Genomic DNA, 20,854 nt, shown 5'->3' with positions numbered 1-20,854 from the left:
CTCATCATTCTCCATCAACATTTCCCAGACACCCAATTGCAAAATTCTGACCTGCTGTCCCTCTCAGTCCACTGTTTGTCAAGCCACGGGCCTGGCATGTGGATTAGGAGTTACAGTACCATTCACATCTGCTGCTTACATCACCCACTGAAAGCAAAACCTCCTGACTTGTTGTTCAGCGTCCAAAATAATAAAGTAACATGTACAGTCTAGTGGCTAAATCCTCAGACAGTATGACAAGTTGGGCAGCCCTGGATTCAAATGTGGGGCCAGCCGCTGACCCCAACACGATCACACTGAGAAGCGTCTGACCTGCTAGGGGGACTCCGACAAACAAGAGGGCGTGAAGGTCGGCGTTCAGCGTACACGTTAGGTCTGTTCCTTCTGTTCCTGGTCCTCCAAGCGCTCAAGCCTACCCCCTTGCCATGCCTGCCCATTCTCAGTGGCAGCTCAATTACCCTTTCTTCCGGGGAGCCTTCCTGGACCACTCTCTGAGGCCTCTTCTCCAACACCTCTGGACTCCTAATTACCTGCTCTCCCATAGTGGCCCCCGACAGATTTTTGTTCTTTGAAGGCAAAAAGGGGCCTCCCCTCACCTTCCGGCAACACAGCGGGGAGAAGCACAGCATTTCTGCAGGAAGGTGGGAAGCCCAACCTGTCTTTGAACTGATGTCTGCCTGCTCAGGGCTTGATGAGCCACAGGGAGCTCAGCACCTCCTCCTATAGATGTCTCCGGGGCCCACAGACCAAGGTTAACCCTGAAGTCAGCTGTCATGACCCTTATTACTCTCTTCTCCTAGAGACTGAACCACCTCCTTTCCTTCAATTCCATTTATGTTCATTGAACTAAACACTGGCTACACCTACCAGACTTCTGCAAATTCAGTTCATTTTGTTTAACAAACACTCACTGCCCACCAGATTCACGCAGGGCCCGGGGGATGCCTAGCGCCTGCCCTCAGGGAGCAAGGCAGGGACCAGCTCAACACTTGACTTGCAAGGATGATGAAGACAAGGGTTGTGCTTTGACCAGGGCTCAGTTAGGCATTCTGAGCAGGAAGGAATTTTGTACAGGGCAGTAAACAGCTTAGAGTATCATCAGGAAAACTAGAGAAACAGATTCTAGACTGAGCTTCCAGGAGCTACTCCCAAAGTCACGGTGCAGAGTCAGGCCGCTGCGGAGCTGGGGCTCAGCCACCAGTACGAAGCCACGGCACAAAGCAGCAGCCTAGTCCAGAACTGTGCCGGCCCCGCCGCGATCTACACCAGCAAAACGGATGTCCTGGGGCCCATCTGGAGGAAGGGGTTGTCCATACATTTCAGACGGGGTTAAGGGCAGCTAACTGGCAGAATCCAAGCTACCTTGGGAATTTTAGTGCCAGGATGTGTGGAAAGTAGTTTTCGGCTCTCCCTATCTGGTCAGCTGGACTATGATTTATTACCCAGAGTAGTGTAACTGATAGTGACAAGAGGCACTATTAACAAACAGGCCAGGACAACAGGAGTAAGCGCAAGGTTTCCTGCACCGGGCGCCTGGTGAGCAAGCCCTCCCCCCACCCGCCCAGATCAGGATGAGGTGGAGCACAGGAAGCTACAGAGAACACAGCGGGGCAGGCAAGCCTAGAGTCAGGGGTCAGGTAAGGTCTCCCGAAAGACACACTTCAGCAGACACCTGAAGGGAGGTCAAGGTGGGCCAGGTGAAGGGGGTGGATGGGGCAGAAGAGGCAGCTGCGTTTGGAAAGATGCGGTGAACGTGCGCATCTCACAACTTAAGAGCCCCACCCTCCAGGGCAGGGGTGGCCCGTAGGCCGTGGTCAGGTGGCTGGACTTCATCTGGAGGGCAGTGGGGATCCCTTTCGGTGGAGAACCATGTGGCTGCAGCATGGAGAATGGGCTCGAGGTGGGCAAAACCAGAGGCCGGAGGCCAGGCAGCAGGAGGCTCTCCGGTGCTGGGGGCGGAGGGGGTGCGCCCACGGTGCCCAGAGAAGTCTGAAGAGCAGGGCTCCTCTCTCCCAGCCTTGGCCCAGCCTGGGGCGCCTGCCCTGCCCTGCCCTGCCCTGGGGGCTGCTGGCCTCGGGGTTTTCCACTAGGAACTGAATAGGCTCCTCTTCCGCGGCTTCCAGGAGAGAAACAAGCCCCATCACTGTCCTCATATCCCAAGTATCCGAGTGAGCGTGAGAGGACCGAACCACCCCCACCGTTTCCCAGTCAGGCCGAGGCAAGTCTGCTCGCCTCTCTTCCAGCAGCAGGAGGGCCACAAACGCCGGCTCCAGCGCCTCGGCACCAACACTCTGGGGCAGCGTTGGCCAACAAGGGCCTCTCACAAAAAATTTCTCCATGCTTCCCTTCTTCCCAAAACAGGCAAGAAGAATCCCGAGCCCTAGGCTCCCTCCAGGAGGCGAGGCAGGCCCTTCCTGGACACTGAGCGAGAGGAACCGGGAGCGCCAGCAGGCAGAGGCACGCCTGGTTTCCCCGAGGGGTTGATCCTTGCTCTCAACCAGAAGCCGGGCCCTGGGCAGCTCCACTGCTGACCAGCAGCGAAGTGTCTCTCTACCTGCCCCTCGGCCAGCCCACCCATCCCCCTCCCTGCCTCCGAGCCCTCCCATCCTTAAGCTGACTCAAGCCCCAACTCGTCTCAAAGACTCTGACCACACCGGCCTCTCTGGCTGAGAGGCGGAATTGTGTGTGGTATCCCCTCCAGGGCAGTGGTCCTCAAAGTGGGGTCCCTGGACTGGCAGCATCACCACCACCTGGGAACTTGGAAGAGCAAATTCTCTGCCCCACCCGAACTGGCAGCATCAGAAACTTGGGGCGGAGACCAGCCATCTGGGTTTTAGAAAGCGCCCCAGGTGACCTTGATCCCTGTGAAAGCCTGAGAACCGCGACCCTGGAGGAAGACCTGGAGCTTTCGCGAGAGCTCCAGGTTTCTTCACCGAAGACGGCAAAGGCCACTGCTGTCCAGTGCGGCCCCCGCCCACGAGCACGTGGCCAGGGCCCCAGGAGAGAGGCTGGGGCTGTGCCTTTGATTTCTCAGTGACCATAAATATTTACCAGCAGAGCAATAAATGGGCCTGATTCCCAAAGGTTTACTGGGGAAGAGAGAGAAAAACACCCGATTTCCAAATTGGAGTGAGGGGGGCGGGCAGGAAAGGGAATTGAGTAATTGCATGGCTGAATCATAATTCCTCCATTTCCCCACCCCTGCCCCTGCCCAAACTTCCCAAATGGCTCAATCTCTGGCCCAAGGTCACTGGCAGTGACCATTCCCTGCCCCTACACTAGGGGCCTCTGTAAGTGACCAGAGCACCGCTCCCCCTAGGATTCCAGAGAAACACCACTGTGGTCTCGAGCCATTCACACCCGCTCCGCTCCACGCTGCGCCACTCGGGTCAGGTCGCTCCCCAGCTCACACGCGCACCTTCCGTCCTCTGGGGGTGGGTGTCATAAAACACTCAGAGGAAAAACACCCTTGCCCTCCGCCCGACGGCAAAGGTCAGCTCCTCCGCCCAGTAGTCAAGGGTCCTTCCAGCCAGGCTCCTGCCACCCTCCCCTGCCACCTGCCCTTACTCTCTCACCTGGACCCTGGGCTCCATCCATAATGCCCCACTCCTGCCCTTCCTGTCTCCACACCCGCCCACAGGCCTAGGAAGTCCGATCGGCATCTGTTAGAAGCACCTGTCAGAAAGCTGAGCACATCTGCATGTGTTCCAGGCTCTACCCCACAGGCGTGAAGGGCCTAGGTGTCCAAAAATAGAAAAAGGATGACCTGCAGGAAGAAGCACCATCTCTGGCTCAGCCTGGCTCCTCCCTCCCCACCACAGGTCCTGCCCCACCTGGGAAGGAGACTCACCTTCCACGGACTCCTCCCACTCTGCTCCATGGTATGCTGTCTTAGAAGGACAGTTCTAATACTTCAGTTGACTTTCTTGGTTGTTTTGTAACAAGCCTAGGAAGCTGGTAGGGCCTAAATAAGTAGTTGCAGCATGAATATGTAAATACAAACGCATGCAAAACAGATACAACTCAACTTTCTCTAGAGTTTGCAGAATGGCTGGGATAGACCTCACTGCAGGTGCAGTATTTGGGGCCACGGTGTCTCCTCAAAGCTCCTCCCATCCAAGGTGCAGGGAGAGCGTGAGGACCAGACCCTGAGCCCTCCGGTCCCTCCGGTCTCTGCGGGGGCCACGACTCCGTAAAGAGGCTGTCGCTAACATCCACAGTCGGATTCCAGAGCAACGGCGGCCAGGCCTCGGGCTCCTATCACACTTGGATGAGGAGCAGGGCCAGAAAAAGCCACACATGGCCAGAGCCAGGCTTCCTCGGGGTGAAAACACCCCGTCAGCGCTGCGGGCAGAGGCAGTCTCTGGGCAACACAGTGCAGAAGGAGCAACTCCCCAACAGCACAGCACCTGGGGCGGCACTTCCACCGATTTCCACGCCGCCCCCCGCCCCCTCCCAGCTGCTTCCCGTTAACAAGGGATCAACATTCTCCCCAGACTTAAAGGCTTACCTCCCTGGTTACCACCGATCCCCAGGGGCAATCGGCCTGCTGCCTGGGAAGGGTTTCTGATTTTCACCTGCGACTCAGAATGCTCTCGGGTAGGTGGCTTTCACCCCAAACAGAGAGTGGAAAAGAGAGATGGACCTGAAAATTCTTACGGCAGAATATTCAGGTGGCCAGCCCCGGCGTCCCTTCCTGCCTCTGTCCTCCTTTCCCCCTGCTCATTGATGGTATGGCCTGAAAAGGCCACGTGAAAATCCTGAAAAGCCTTGCAGGAAACCCAAGAGCCCACCGGCAGGAGAGCGGATGAATAAATGAACCCATCCTCACATGGAATCACACACAACAAAGTGAACAGACTCTGGAGCTGCTAACACTGAGCGCTACTGGCTGTGCATGTCCTCTCCGCCAGGAGACCTGGGCGGAAGTGCACTGTGCGTTCCCTGAGGACCAGAGCCTGTTCCAGCTTTCCTCGTGGAGCCGACAGACCACATGGGGCCTGTGAATAGAGGCCATGCTGAAATTCTAGTTGAAATAAAATCTCCTAACCAGCCTTCCAGCTTCTACTGGGTATCCTCCCGGCCCCTGCCCTGTAGTAAGTGTAATAGATACATATGTAAAGTGCCAAATCTTAAGTGTAGGCTCAACGGAAGAGTCATCCTTTAAAAGGACAAATCTGATGACAGCACTTCCTTTGCTTTAAACCCTCCAGTGGCTTCCCAGTATAAATGGAATAAAATCTGAACTCCTTTTTCTGGCCTATAAATCACAGTGGCATCTGGTCCTTGCTGACCCCACTGACCTTATAAGTGAGCCCGCCCTCCCTGGGAGCCAGCCGCCCCGCCCCGCCCCGCCCCGCCCCCCTGCTCTCCCTCCGACACAGCAAGGGCATCTGACCTCAGGGCCTCTGCACCTGATGTCCCCTCGGCCTGCAATGCTCTTCCCTCCTACCTTCACAGTAGGTCTCTTAGTTCAAATGTCACCTCCTCCACGTGGAGGGCCAGCTGGTTGGGAAAAAAACCCCGTTCCCAGTCGTTCAGAATCCCAAAACCCTGTTTTATTTTCTTCTTAGCCCATTATCACTATCTAAAATAGTCTCCTTCCTTTTGTTGACATAGTTAATATCTGTCCCCTCCTACCAGACTGTAAACTCCACAGGGGTGGACACCTGGCCTCCTTCCCCTCCTGCACGGCCTGGAGGGGGGAATCTCTGCTGACCGACCCCTCCATTTAAATTTTACTGCGCTTTGCTCTCTACCCCCAGGTGAACTACCAGAGGACAGGACCCCTTCTACTAAAGTTTCGATAGAACCGATGGCCCCAGAGAAGTTGGTTGGGTGTTGGGGCACAAAACATAAGGCAGAAAAATTTAAAAAACCAACTAGGGTGGCGTGGGGGTTCCAGGAGGGAGCAGGGCAGGCTCAGGCCAGCAGTCTCCCCACCTCTACCCCGAAACCAGCCTGCGCAGGACAGGCAAGCATCTGATAATCCTGATGAAAATAACACATTAACTCTTCCCTGGTGGCAAGGGCAGAAAAGGAAAGGAAACCCCCGAAGTACAGGCTGTTTCTAGAATTTCTCAGCTGCTCATGGAAACTCTGAGTCCTGGTCCCATTGCACACAGCCTCCCTCAACGTGCCAATGACACATCCTGAAAGCCGGGGGGCGGAGCTGGTGAGCCGCTGCTGGAGGAGGGAGTGGTGTGAGAACAGCCAAGGTCACAGGCGCAATCTGGCCAGCAGGGCTGTGCACACACCAGGGTTTATCCACGGTCAAGGCCTCTGCCGTGGGATGTACCTCTGCACAGTGTCTGCTGGATGTTGGGGGCAGCTCACGTGGGGGCAGCAAGGGCCGGCACAGATCCCCGTTCCTAGGGCTGGTCAGGCTACCCCAGAGGACCTCTGGCTGGAGGCAGGCGCTAGGGGGTGGGTGACTTTGTACTTGCTGCACCTTTCTGGGAAAGCAGATGAGAAAGGCCGGCCCCGGCTTGCTGCCCCTGGAAACTCCCCCGGGGCCTGGCCGCCTGAGACCTCACCTGGCCTCCCACATGGAAAATATCCAACACCGGGAAAAAGGTCCCCTCAGAAATACATATCTGCTTATCAGTGTCACTCAGTCCCCGGACTGCAGAGCACAGGCCACACCATCAATGAGCAGGGGGAAAGGAGGACAGAGGAAGGAAGGGACGCCGGGGCCGGCCACCTGTGGCTCACCTCCTGGAGGAGAAGACGAGAGTCCCGTGGGGGCTGGCCCGGAGGCCTCTGGCTTCCAGGAAAGGAGGAGCGCCACAGTCGCGCCTGCTCCCTGTGATTTACAGGACTCCCCTGACTGAAAGGACACACACACACCACCCTGTTTCTCTCACACAAGCCAGCCTTTCAGGCTTCCAGTAAACGGCACGAGGAGAAACGGGGAGGACGGCCCAGCCACCGGGGGGCGGGGGCAGTGGTGCTGGCCCCCGCCAGAGGAGCTGGCTGCCGCCCCCCACTCCTCCCAGTCAGCAGGGCACAGGGAAAGGCCCTAAGCGGGGAAGAAGTGAAGAGGACCTTCCCAGAAGAAGGGACTCAGATCCAGGAGCAAGTTGGCTGGGGAACGGTCCCTGCCCCCAGGGAGCAGCCAAAAGTTTACAAAGAACTTAGTACACAATTTGCTAAACTCCCCTTCTGAAGGTTCAAGTTTCTTAATATTCCTGCTCCCTGTGTACAAGAACACCTGTTTCGTTAAATTCTCGTCCATGGTGACCACTGAAATAGTATTCAGTTTCTGTCTCATTGGTTAAAAGTCATTCCTGTAATTCTCTTAATTGACATTTCTCCAGCCACCGGTGTGGCCTGTCACATTTACAGGTTTACTAATGTTTAGTTCTTTTTTCTCAAGCTGCCTGTTACTGTCCTTTGCCCATTTTTTGCCACCATACATTCATTTTTCTTATTGGTGTACATACGAGTTCACTGCATGGACGTATAGAATATGAACCTTCTGCGGCATATTACATGTATCTTCCTAATCATTTGCCTTTTAATTTTGTTGATTGGCATTACTGACAGAATTTTAAAAGCAGTAAATAGAGCACACTTTTCCTTTAAGGTTTCTGCTTTTAGTAGCGTGCCTGGAAAAACCTTTCCCACCCTGAAGTTACAGAAATACACACACATATTTTCTTGCCTTAAAAAAATTAAAATTCCTAATTCACCTAGAATTTGATTTTGGCACAGTGTGAGAAAGAGAATCTAACTTTTTAAAAACGGCCAATTATTTCAGTATTGTTTAACAAAAAGTCAATTTTCCTTGTAAACCTCAACTGTGGAATCTATAAAAGGGGAGAAATACAGGTAAAGTGCCCTGGCCGGGCAGCTCAGGTGGGTAGAGCACCATCCTCTGACGCGCCAAGGTCTGGGTTTGATCCCCTGCCCGTACAAGGGCACACACAAGACTCAGCCAATGAATGCATAAATAAGCAGAACAGCAAAATCGACGTTTCTCTCTCCCCTTCTCCCTCTCTCTCAAGTCAATAAATAAAAACTAAAAAGAAAGAAAGGAAGAGAGGTAAAGTCAACTATATCCCCTGCCCTGACGGGCCACACATGTGGCTGGTCCAGCCAAGGCAGGTGAGTGCACGGCATGGCTCCCACCTCTTCCCCTCCTCCTTCCTGCTCGGAGGTACGTGCGGGCTGCCAAGTAACAACAACAGGAGAACAAAGTCCACTGTGTGGAGTGTGGCAGAGCAGACAGGTCTGCGGGCGAGAGCCTGGGCTCCTAGAGGCCTCACTCACGGTGCAGGAACGCGGGCCTCCCAGGATGCCGTCTGCCCACCAGCATCGCCTGGACGCTGTTGTTTACATCTAAACACCCCTGTACCTCATCCATAATCCTTCCTTAATTTTGTAAGACCTGCTAGGATTTACTATTGTCTACCAGGCACTGTGCTATGAAATTTGTTTCCATTTTCTCACTTAACTTCCTCAACAACTGTGTAAGATACATTCTACAGTACTTCCCTAATTATAAGTGTCAGCAACTGCTTTCGTGAGTAGAGAAATTCACAATGTACAGCAACAAGACACCTCCCATTCCAGAAACAGTAAGACAAAAAGCATCTTAAGGTTCAGTAAGTAGTTTACAGATGAGGACACTGAGGCTAAGTAGATTTGCTCAAAATCACGCACTCAGTAAGAAATAATATCATTGTTGGTGGCTGAATTCCTACACATATTTAGGTCTGTTTTTGGATATTCCTATTGTGTTCTACTTATCTATCTTGTGCTAATGCCACACTTTATTTTTTTAATTTTTATTTTTTATTTTATTTTAGAGAGGGGAAGGTTCAGAGGGAGAGGAGGAGAAACATAGATGTGAGAAACATTGATTGGTTGCCTCCCACACGTGCCTGACCAGGAATTGAACTGGTGACCTTTCGGTTTGCGGGATGACGTCCAACCGAGCCACACCAGCATGGGCTATTTTTTCTTTATTATTATTTTTCTGTTATTTACACCAATTCCAACTTCACTACTTTCTATTAAAAATTGTTTTTGGCTATCCTTGTGCGTTTATTCTTTCAGGGGGAAAAAAAACAACCAACTTTCGAAATCATCTCACCAAGTCCTAATAAACTTCATTTTGGGAATTCATTCCATGGAAATTATCTTGAATTCAGCTTTAAGGAATTTATGGAAGTGTATGTGCAAAAACAAATACCTATCGAGTGCCACGGGAAGAGGCAATGAACATCACAGACAACAATCCCTACCCTCACAGAGTGCGCAGTCTCGCTGCTCCTAACAGTGCAATGCGCAGTGGACAGGGGTTGCTAACACCAGGTAACCCACATAACAAAACCTGCTTGAAAACAGGTAGACAGGAGTTCGGGCTCTGAGTGAGACAGACCCCAGTGGGAATCCTGAATCCTCACTGACCAGCCTCAGGCTGGGGTCAAGTCCCCACCTCAAGAGGACTTATTTTCCTAATTTAGAAAAACAAAGCTACTAACAGCCCTTCCCTCACAGCAGTTAAGAAAATTAAATGAGCCCCAGCTGGTGCGGCTCAGTGGCTTGAGTGCTGGCCTGCGAATCAAAGGGTCACCAGTTCAATCCCCACTCAGGGCACAGGGCTGCGTTGCAGGCCAGGTCCTCAGTAGGGGGCGCACGAGAGGTAACCACACACTGATGTTTCCCTCTCCCAAAAAATCAATATATAAAAGTCTTCTTTAAAAAATTAAACGAGCGTGCTTGGGTCCGGAGTGACCCTGTGCATTCCTACAGTGCTTGGAGAACATCCTGAAACGGTTTGAGGCCTTGCCCTGTCGCATTCAGAGCAAGGTTATAGAAATTTCAGACAGTTGCAAAAAACAAAAAAACAAAAAAACCAAAAAACCAAAAAAATTAAACGATATACTGAATAGAAACAACGCAGTGCCCGATGTATAGTAATTGCTGGGCAAACGCTGGTTTTTTGGCAGAATGACATGCAAAGTTGTTCATGTGTGAACTGAAAGACAAGAGCTTACAAAACTCTATACAGCAGCTCATTTCTCCTTAAAATGTAGAGCCACAAAAAAAGGCTAAAAAATATGTGACACACTGTTAACCCCACGAGTGGGGTTAACGATACCTTACCTTTTTATTCATCTGTGTTTTCTACACTGAGCATGTAATACTTCAAGAACAAAGTTAATCTTTGAGTCCGGTTAAGAAAGGGGGAAGGCTCTGTGACGACCACGGGGGAAGGCCTGTTCGTCCCCTTCGTGAAGATCTGCACCTGGGGTCTGCAGGGGGATTCCAGCGAGGACCTGGCTGCCCCAGGGGGCAGGGCCTCGCCTCGGTTCTTTCAAATTGGAGCTTCCTGGGTGAGATCCAGTATCTGTACATCTAGTTCTGAGATCCACCTTGCGCTCCTCTGGGGCACTGGTCTGACACTTTAGTGCTGCTGGACTAGACATGGGATGCCTACCACATCCTGTGATCTATCGGAGCTCTTTGGAGTCAGCTCCCCGTTTCCTGCGCATGGGCACCGCATCTCCGCCCTGCCCGGCCTGCAGGGAGACAGACACACAATAAGGGTTCCTTGCACGGGGGCAAGTCTTTGGTATCACAGTGTCTGGATCCTAAGAAGGCAGGGCCTCTGACGCCAGCTTTATATTTTTACCCACTTGCTTCTCAGATCTGTTCCATCATGAGGGGAGCAGGCAGCCTGAGGAAGGGCCCTTGGCTCAAGAGCAGCCAGGCCTGTTTTCCATCTTTAAGCGTGGAAAGAAATCTCCCACTCTGGCGCGGCTCTGCGAGCCAGCACTTACAGAAGCACCTGACATCCTGGGTGCAGCGGGTTGGATCACGTCGCCCGAATCCATGTCCACGCAGGACTGCAAGAGGTGGCCTTTTTGGAAATAGGGTCGTCACAGACATAGGTAATTTGTTAGGATACCAATGACTGGTATCTTTACTTGAGAAAAAAGTAGGTTCGGACACACACACAGAGGAGAAGGCCATGGGATGAAGGCGGGGTAGAGGGGCGCGGGGAAGGGATGCTGTTACTAGCCCAGGAACACCTGCAGCCGCCAGAAGCTGGCTGAAGGAATGAAGGATTCTCCCCCAGAGCTTCTGCAGAGGGCGGGCGGCGGGGGAGAGCAGGAGGGTTGTGGCCCTGCAGACACCTTGATTTCAATCTTGTGGCTTCTAGAACCATGGAAGAATAAATTTCTATTGCTTTAAGCCACCAGGTTTGTGCCAATTTGTTCAGGCAGCCCTAGGAAACTAATACTTTGTGCTGAGATGAAGACCTTGTATCTCATGCTATGGCTGGCAGATTCCTAAGATCACCGCCAATGACCCTCACCCTCGCGTGTGGGCAGGACCTGTACGTATGAGATATCACTCCTGTTATTGTGTAACATTATCTAGCAAAAGGATTCTGTTGGTGTCAGTTGACCAATTTAGTTGACCTTCAGATAGGGGAATTATCCTGGAGGGGCCAGAACTCATCAGGTGAGCCCTTAAAAGGACAGATTCCTCCTGGCAAAAGGGATCTGAAGCATGAGAAGGCTTCAGCCTGGAAGAGAGCAAATTTTCCAGTATGAAAGCCCAACAGACACCAATTTAACCAAGTGATCGAGGAAACATCACCAGGAGCAAGACACAGTGACACCCTGAATGCCCCAATCTAATGCTCTGAAGAGGGTACAACATCGTTTTTGTGACAGTCTTGCCAAAAATGCACGACCTTGTTCTAAGAAAGAAAGATAGAGGGCCTGTTACAGATAGGAGGGGACTCAAGATAAGTAACAACTAAATGCAATGTGGGGTTGTGGACCAGATCCTGAAACAGAAAAAAGATATGCATAAAAATATTGGTGAAATTTATTTTTAAATCCTTGCCCAAAGATATTTTTATTGATTTTAGAGAGAAATATTGATGTGAGACAGAATCATTAATGTGAGACAGAATCATTGATGTAAGACAGAATCAGTGATCTGAGACAGAGACATTGATTGGTTGCTTCCCATAGATACTCCAACTACAGATCGAACCTGCAACCTTTTGGTATATGAGACAATGCCCCAACCAACAGAGCCACCGGCCAGGGCAAAACATCGGTGAAATTTCAATATGGCCCGTGGCTTGGCTAATGTGTCCATGCTGATTTCCTCTTCTTGGTAACTATCCGATGGGTGAGGGATAATAAAGGTACTCTCCCATATTTTTTTTACATTTCTTTAAGTCTAAAATTAGTCCAATATAAATAGTTTAAAATAAAAGGAAATGGTTGAGTAAATTAACAGAGGTTGCTTCAGGGCTGAAGGATTTCTCCCTGAACAAGTTTCTTACAGACTTTTTCTCCCATGCTTCTTTATACTCTTCTTTGCAATAAGTATGCATTACTTTTGATAACCAGAGGCAAGGGGTTGGACTAGGTGGGCCAGTGCAAAGGATGCTGGTTTGGGGCCGTGGAGCGGTTCTAGGTGAGCAGAGTCTGGACCCCAGGACACAGGGCCGCTGAAGCAGGGCAACGACTCTTTGATAGGGAACAAGGCAATCCTGGTGCCTTAGACCCCAGAGCCCTTCACAGTTGCTGGACCCAACCTAAATTTCTTCTAAAAAAGAAAAAACTTCTATATATATATTTCTTTTTAGAGAGAGGGGAAAGGAGAGAGGATGAGAGGGAGAGAAACATTCACGTGTGAGAGAAACGTCAATCGGTTGCCTCCCACGTGCCCCCAACCAGGCACTGGCCCACAACCCAGGCACATGCCCTGACCGGGAACCAAAAGGTCACCAGTCTTTAACTGCTCTTAAACCAGCCAGGGCCCAACCTTAATTTCTAGCCATATCACGTGTCCCTCCACCAGCCACGCTGGCCTATGCTAAGACCACCCTCGCTCCAGGAGTACACCTTTGTGTCGCTCATTAGTCGCACGACTCTGGTCAGGACGCCCGCCTCCTTCTCTCTTTTCCTCCTTGCTTTCAAAGCGTGGCTAAATTCCACCTCCAGGAAGCCTTCCCAGACCACTCTTGGCCCCAGTCGCCTCACCTTGCTCTGACCTCCTTAAGTGTCTCTTGTCTGCTGCACTCAGTGGAGCTTAAGGAATGAACGTCACAAGATAGCATGTACCTTTCCGTGCGCACTCAGCTCACCTCCACACATATTTTACGAGCAGCTCTGGAAGAGAGGCAGTGTTCTGCTGACACGTGGAGTGGAAGAGGAGGAGTGGCCGAGCGCTAGGGGCTGGGGCAACGCCCCGCAGTGCTCCTTCGCCTCCCTGCAGCACACAGCCCCGCTGCCGCCACAGGCCGCAGGTCCACGGGCCGGGGGTCTGCTGTGCCTGCTCCCCAAACTCTTATGCCACTGCTGCTTGTTTTTACGATTACAATTAAGTAGTAACTGAAGTGGAAATGCAGAAAGTTTTGATTTCTACAAAATTAAATGAAGCGCCCTGTACTGGCAATTCTGAAACTGTAGCCTGAGACACACGGTGAACCCTGCGTCATGGAGACCAGGTCAGGAGAACTGGGAGGTAAAAGCGGTTTCTATTTTTATATAAAGATGGTAAAAGCTTTTTCATTCTCATTTTTCAGAAGCTACCAGAAGTGTGATGAATGTGTGCTACATAGTCTTGAGTTTTCTAGAAATTTCTAAGGTAGATGTTTAGGGTATAAATACATTTGCTTTCAGAGATTAATTCATTTTGTTCTCAGGATTGCAACTAAGTATTTACTATCATCTAATATAGTAATAATATATTACTATATAACAAATAATAATTATTAGTAATAATAATAATTATTTTTGAAATCTTGAAGAGCTGCAAGAGTGTAAAAATTTTATTTTGGAAGTTATTTTTCATAAAAATATACTTTTTATGCTAACATATAATGACCTTACTTTTGTTATTTTAAATGAATAACTTTTTATTTTTTAAATTATGTATTTATTTTTAGAGAGAGGGGAAGGGTGGGAGAGAGGGAGTGAAACACCGATGTGAGAGAGAAACATGGATCGCTTGCTTCTTGCACACACCCCATGAGAGGACAGAACCCGCAAACCAGGCGTCTGCCCTGACTGGGGATGGAGCTGGCGAACTTCAGCTTCGCAGGATTTTGCCCAACCAACTGAGCTGGACTGGTCAGGGAATGAATAACTATTTTTAGTTTTAATTTTTAGCATGATAGCCCTGGCTGGGTTATGTGTCCTGAGCAGTGGATTGGAGCCCCAGTTCACCGAGGTTGTGGGTTCGATCCCCTCTCAGGACACACACAAGAATCAACCCATAAATGCATAAATAAGTGAAACAACAAATCAATGTTTGTCCTTCTCTTTCCAAAATCAATCTAAAATTTTTTAAATAATTTTTAGCATGATAAATATCAATAGGTATAGCCACATAAGCAAAAGACAGTATTAAGGAATCCTAGGATCAAAAAGCTTAAGAACTGGCCACCTAGGAAGATGCTTTACAAATGGAAACAAGAGGATTAAATTAGGAGTGTGCATTACAAAAGTAGGATTGGCACGTGGGCTGGTTTGCAAATGTCTTTTGAATTCTTTATTTATTTTTTAATGAAAATTAACAGATGTTTAAACCCTTTCCCCAGCACTTCAACTTCTGTGAATTTCTCCTATTAGCACATTTACATGTGTAAGAAATGCCATTTGTACAGTTTCACTGCAGCAGTGACTGCAATGACAAAATACAGGAAACAACCCAAGTTAGGGAGAGAGGGAGGCGACAGCATTGATTAAAAATTTACTGTACTTCCATATTCTGGAGTAATAAGCAGTTAAAATAAAAGGATGATAAAAGTATTCTATGCGCTAATACAGAAAGATGTAATATAGTTGGTAGGTAAAAAAACAAGATATGCTAAACAATGTGTCTAAAAAGCAAACTTGTAGCATTAGTAAGATGTTCAGTGAATCATCTTACTAATGTGTGACTTTTTTTTTTTAATCCTCACACAGGATATATGTATTGATTTGACGGAGAGAGAGAAACACTGATCAGTTGCCTCCTGTATGCACCCCAAAGGGAGACTGAACCCACAGCCTATGGGTGTATGGGATGACACTCCAACCAATTGAGCCACTCAGCCAGGGCACATGTGTGACTTTTTAAACTGGTTTTTAGCCTTTGATCTTTGAGCTATGTGAATGTGGCCTAGTGAAAAACACTCAATAAAAAAATGAGAAATCACAAGTGATACAACGTGGTGTGATATTTTTATATACCAACAATTTGCAAGTCTCATTAGGAGATGTGGAGACCCAAAGAAAAGGCCTTGGCCCTGAATCAAAATTTTGGCAAATAAAAATATATGTACATGCTTTAAAGGTAATAGAAATTGGCCCTGGCTGGTGTGGCTCAGTGGATTGAGCACCGGCCAGCGAACCAAAGGGTCACTGGTTTGATTCCCAGTCAGGGCACATGCTTGGGTTATGGACCAGGTCCCCAGTAGGGGGCGCTCAGGAGGTAACCACACACTGATGTTTCTCTCCCTCTTTCTTCCCCCTCCCTTCCCCTCTCTCTAAAAATAAATAAATAAGTCTTTAAAAAAAAAAAAAGCAAAGGTAACGTAAATTGTTTAAAACATGGATTTTTTTTTTTAATTCTTAATTTTTGGCTGATGTTTTTTATTAACTACTAATACTGAGTACATTGACCAAGAGCCTCTAGGGATCCCTGGTAATACACTCAGAACAGTCACCTTCTCATTAGCACGTTTACATTGAGTGTTTTTCACTAGCCTCGCCTGGGCCTGATGAGGAAGAAAAGTTCGGAGGCCTGAGAAGGCAGCCAGATCTCCAGTTTCCAAGGCAGGGAATTGGTTTCCCATAGCTGGTCATGCCAAGCTCCCTCTCAGGCTGATTCTGCAGCCACCCTTCCTGCTGGCTCTGTGGGAGTCCCAGAGGGCCCACAGGGGGCTGTGCCTCTGGATCGCAGCTGGGCCCAACAGAAGGTCCCCTCGGGAGCCCCGATTGTTACAGTACGGGTGGGGATGAGGCCGCTGGGGCATGCAGACCTTGCGGCGAGGCCACCCTGCCTGTCCCTTGGGAGAGCACAAGGCCCCCAGCTGGCAGCAGACTCTGGACTCCTTATCTGCCGGCACTCTGCCAGCCCACCAGCCTCGAGGTCAGACAAGTCCTCTCCAGACATCTGGTGAGTCCTGGCTGGGGTCCCGCGGCATGACCCTTCCTCACCCACACTCCCCACCCTGCCAGGTCCCCAGGGAGTCTGGGAAGAGAAAGAAATAGAGGACTTCTCCAGGGGAAGCTTCTCTCCACAAAAGGGGAGACCCCCCTTTCCCCAAATAAGCACAGAGACAGCTGGCTCCTTCCTCTTCACATGATCAAAGACTAGGATTATCAGCAACTTCATGATCACTTTTAGGAATCAAAATGGGCCCCTTCTTTGGTCTGTACCAACGAACCTCTTGGTCACTAGCAAGCAATGTGACTCACCAGTTCCAATTTCTTTAGCTGTAACACAAAGGGGCTACACTTGAAGCTTCCCAAAGTTCCTCCAGCTCAACATCCAATAGTCTGTGGTTCTGTAAAGTGCCGGAACATGATTTTATTCAGGCATCAAGAGCAAACAGGCTGAGTTATCCCAGCAGAGTGGGGAGAAGGCCCCAATTCCCAGACATATATAATCGATTCACAGCACTACTAGTACTTAGCTCCCAACATCTTATAAACACTGGACATAGACCGAGGTTCCTCCTGGGACAGAGCAGGCTGTGAGCAGGTGAGGAATGATAGAGGTGGGCAGGGCTTGAAAACAGAGCCAGTCCAGTGACTGACACATACTGCATTTGTGCACACAGTCAGTCCTTCCTGCCTTTGTATCAGCCCCAAAGAGGAGTGTTTCCATTACCTGAAGAAATGAGAGTAGCTCCCAAAACTTAATGGGGGGGGGGGCACAAAAAAACTTTTTCCTTTGCGCAGTGAATCTGTGGGACAATCCCTGGCAGGCCACAGAAGAGAGGCCTCCCCATTTCTGGCCTCCCTAAGTCAGGGAGATGAACCAGCTTTCACCCCACTCCCACCACACACCCCTCAGAGATGGTAGAGAGAGGGAGGAGAGGGAGAAGGGGAAGAAGGAAGAGACGGTGATTGTGTTCAGGCACAGTCACAACACACTGCAGGGCAGCGACAACGGTGATGGGCCAGGATCTGAACACAGGTTCAGAAGCCCACCTGGCTCAGAAGCCCACCTGGCTCAGAAGCCCAGCGTTCTCCTGCCGCCTGCCACCCCTTTAGCAGAGTGCTGTCCTCTCTGAACTGAACTGAACACGACACTGGGACCCCTGTGGTGCTGCCACCTCGTTCCTCATATATGTTCGTCCTGCCCAACAACAGGTGTGCAGCAGCCAGCCTCAACCCCTCGCCGCGGCCCGCAGGGGCCAGTGCAGAGCCAGCCAGAGACCAGGCCCTGTGACAGACACTGAGGGATGCACGGCCACTCCGAATCATCGCCCTTCGTGCCTAAATGACGAGGCCAACCATCCTATGTCTGGTGCCCCCTAGCCAAGCTGCAAACCAAAGACAGGAAGAGCAGCCCTAGTCTACCTCCTGGTTTCCACACAATTTACGAAAAACTCACCTCTGAGTCTCCAAGAGGAAATAGAATGTGGTTTTTAATCCCACCTGCTACAAGCTATGATTCCAGACATTTTTTTTCCTCTTGCTTCGCCAAGCCCCTTTCAGTTTTTATGGCCCTTGTTTTAAGTGGGAAGGATTAATGGATAAGAGACCACAGATCTAGTCTGACCTCAGCACTGACCCCTGACCACCCACGTAGAGGACTTTGGGAGCAGAGCTGGGCCAGAGGCCAGCGAAGCCAGGCCGGTCCCCTCTGCGGGCGATCATCACCGCTTCCGAGCAGCTGCCCAAGCAGCCCGGGTTTCCTAGGGAAGAGTGACCAACGGTAAACGCAGACCCGGGGCGGCTCCAGGAGGAAGGGTCCCGTCGGAGCTGCTCCTGCCCTTGCCCTGTTCGGGCCCGCCCCCACCCCCACAAACCGTGGCCACAGTTCTCTTGAACACCCAGGCCCTGGCTGACACTAGGTCCTCACACTGTAGCCACAATTCAGAGCTGAGGCAATTTTCTTGGCTTAACTGGACCTCAGGATCACATGGTGAACCGCTTGGATGCCTATTTTGTTCTACTGCCATAACCATCCGAGAGAGGGCAGCCTAAACCGGACCACCTAAGTTGGTCGGTGAGGACCAAAAATAGCTAAAAATCCCTGCCCGAGAGGCGAGCCAGGTCGGAGGGAGCTTAGTCCCTCTGCTGCCGTTCTCCATCTCCGGCTCCCGGCCGGCAGGAAGATTTGAGTCATTTTTCTTAAGTTAGGATGTGGTCTGGCCGAGTGGGACAGGGTGGGGGCCACAGCTGGTGGGAAGCAAAGTCCGGTCACCAGTGCCCCGTCCGGGCCGCCCCAGCAGCTGCCCAGCTACTCCCCTCTTTTTCTGTCCTCGCGCCGCAAGCTCCAGGAAGCCGCCCTGAGCCTGCAGCGTGGTTTTCCACGCTCCGGGCACCTTCTCTGGCTCCCACCCCGCGCGCTCTCCAGCCCACTGGACCGCAGCTGCGACCTCCCCTTCCTTCTCCCAGAACCTCATCGTGGCACCTCGGCCAGGTGTCGCCCCTGTCCAGCGTCTGGGCCCGTGTGCGGGTCCTCCGGAGTCCGCTCCTCGGTCCCGCCCGAGGCTTCGGGGACCGCGGCCGGGCCCCCGCCCCCACCGGGTGACCCGAGCCCGGAGGCGCGGGGCCGCATCCCCGGCGCTCGGCGCGGCCCGGCCCGCTCGTCCTCCGCCCCTCACCTGAAGCTGGGGCGGACGCCACCGGGCCCGCGCAGACTCACAAGCCAGGTGCTCGGGCGGCCTGTAGTGGCGGCGGCGACAGCGACAGCGGCTCTGTCCCGGCGTCCGCGCAAGCAACCCGCGCGCCCTCGCTCCCCGGCCTGCGTCCGTCCCCGCCACGCCGCGCATGCCCGGCTATATACCCTGCGCGTCAGCCGCGCCCCGCCCCCGCCCGCCCCCGCCCCACCCTGCGCTCCCCAGGGCGTGCCACGTGGGGCCCCGGCGGGCGGGAGGGCTACGTGCGGGAGCCGCCCGCCGCCAGCCAGGCTCGGGCCCGCTCCGGGCCCGCCGGGGCGAGCCAGCGCCCTACTGAGCCTTGCGGCCCGCGGCTGGCGCCCTAGGTCGCCGAGATCCCAGCTCCTGTCCGACCCCGGTCAGGGTCATCTTCTAACCTGGCTGCGAGCTGCCTCCATCATTCACGGAGCCGCACGGGCTTTTTCTCCCTGGGGAAGGAAACCTCCCCCTAGGACTTCCCCGCCACCCCCACACCCCTCCTGTGGGAAGGCCTCACAACCTGCCCTCCACCCCTGAGGAGTAAGGCTGCTGCTCACCTGACAGGCATGTGTCTATTTTAACACATCTGATTAACATAAAAAGCTCCTCCCTTCCCTCCCCAACCCAATTCTGAAACGTACCCTAGAAGGGGACGCACCCAGACGGTTTCTTCTGTAATTTCCCATCCGCCGAAAGAACAAAAATTTCCTGCTCACGTGCCAAACCAACCATATTAACACTCACTTTTCGAACTCGATGTCACATCACTGCTCCAAAGGATCAGGCTCCTGAAGGAGACAGATCTCTCAACCCAAAGCTGGGGAAAATGTTCGTTTTCGTGTCAGGACTGTCTTCGGAATCCCTTCGACGGGACAGAGTCCTATTGAGATGGCTATCAGGCCTTGGAAATGCTCATTTCTTAAGAAAATAAGCCACCCATTAAACTCTATTGTTCTGTTCTGCTGGACTTCAGTATTATTTCCTCTACAGCTAAGCCAGCTGCCAACTGGGTCTAGGGGACAGAAAAGAAGGGCCTTGGGGCATAACTGTAGCTAGTTAGTACCTCTGGCCATGTCCTGGCTCTATGACTGGTGCCCCGCTGGCCCTGGGGCTGCATTCGCCAGGGAAGGGGCGCCACATCCACTCTGCAGGTCCCAGGGTGAAACCGCCCGCCACGGCCCAACTCAGGGAAAGGAAAGCAGACAATCCCTGGAGCAGGTCGCAGGAAGAGCCCAGGGCTGGATGGCCGCTTGCCCTTCAGGGCTGGGAAGAGAGGGGAAAAGAATGCGCTGAAGCAGAGCCAGAACAGGCAGAGTGCTTCTGCCGCTTCTGAAGAGACTAGCTAGGCCCTGGGCTTTTCTGAAAGCCTATTATCCTCACCCTGCAATTACAGTGCTCCAGTTAGGAAAGGGATAGGGTGATGTTACTCTCACTTTCCGAGGGATTTCAAAATAATATTATCCCTTGCAAAATTTCCCTCAGAGCCCTGTCATCTTCATAATAACCCTTTATATTAGTGTTTCTTGGTTAAACGCAGAGTATTTTTCAGACATTATGTCATCCGTTGGGGATTCCTAATCCCATCTCCAGTGGGGCTGTCAGAATTGGTCGTCTTTACCACTCCTTCCTGTCCTTGAAGTTCCGGGAAAAGGAATGAGAAACTCACCGGAGATTAAGTAAAACAAACATGCTTCTAACACCCAGAGCTCTGAAAAGCATGAAGGCCATGAATACACACTACAAAGGGTATGAGTCTCTTCTGAAATTTGAGGTCCCAAAGCAACCCCATGGTGCTCCCAGGTCAGGCGCCAGCGCTGCACGCAGGGGAGTCAGGCGGGCGCTGTCAGAGACGGCAGCAGAGGCAGGACAGACGCCCACCGCAGGGCCTCCCACGGCCTCCCCGTTTGTTTGCAACCAGAGGAAGGGTACAGCTGCCAAAGTCCACCAGAGCTGATAAGCTATCAGTAATCCATTAGGGGAATATAATTAATTATTAACACAGCTCGA

At 51.7% G+C, this 20,854-nt stretch overlaps 1 protein-coding gene and 1 non-coding gene across 8 annotated transcripts in view; one reads left to right on the top strand and one right to left on the bottom strand.

Moving 5' to 3' along the window:
- SLC39A14 (solute carrier family 39 member 14) overlaps nt 1-19,267 on the bottom strand; it is a 41,934-nt gene extending 22,667 nt beyond the window's left edge. For 3 of the 7 annotated variants that reach the window (XM_054578960.1, XM_054578965.1, XM_054578961.1), the window contains exon 1: nt 18,815-18,961. The gene's annotated coding sequence lies outside the window, so the exon portion shown is untranslated. Of the gene's footprint in view, nt 1-3,675; nt 3,697-16,451; nt 16,541-18,814; nt 18,962-19,245 lie in introns of those variants that run through there. The other 4 variants (XM_054578962.1, XM_054578963.1, XM_054578966.1 and 1 more) reach the window with 4 other exon arrangements.
- On the top strand, nt 9,714-9,841 carry LOC129075032 (small nucleolar RNA SNORA9). The gene has a single exon (XR_008529603.1). It is a non-coding gene; the product is annotated as a small nucleolar RNA SNORA9 (small nucleolar RNA).
- Nucleotides 19,268-20,854: the final 1,587 nt, after the last annotated feature.

This window comes from Pteronotus mesoamericanus, unplaced genomic scaffold (genome assembly GCF_021234165.1).
Source record: "Pteronotus mesoamericanus isolate MK-2021 breed Mesoamerican mustached bat unplaced genomic scaffold, CSHL_Meso_final contig_502, whole genome shotgun sequence".
NCBI lineage: Eukaryota > Metazoa > Chordata > Mammalia > Chiroptera > Mormoopidae > Pteronotus > Pteronotus mesoamericanus.
Note: the sequence above shows the minus strand (reverse complement) of the source record. Positions and strands in the feature narration are given on the sequence as shown.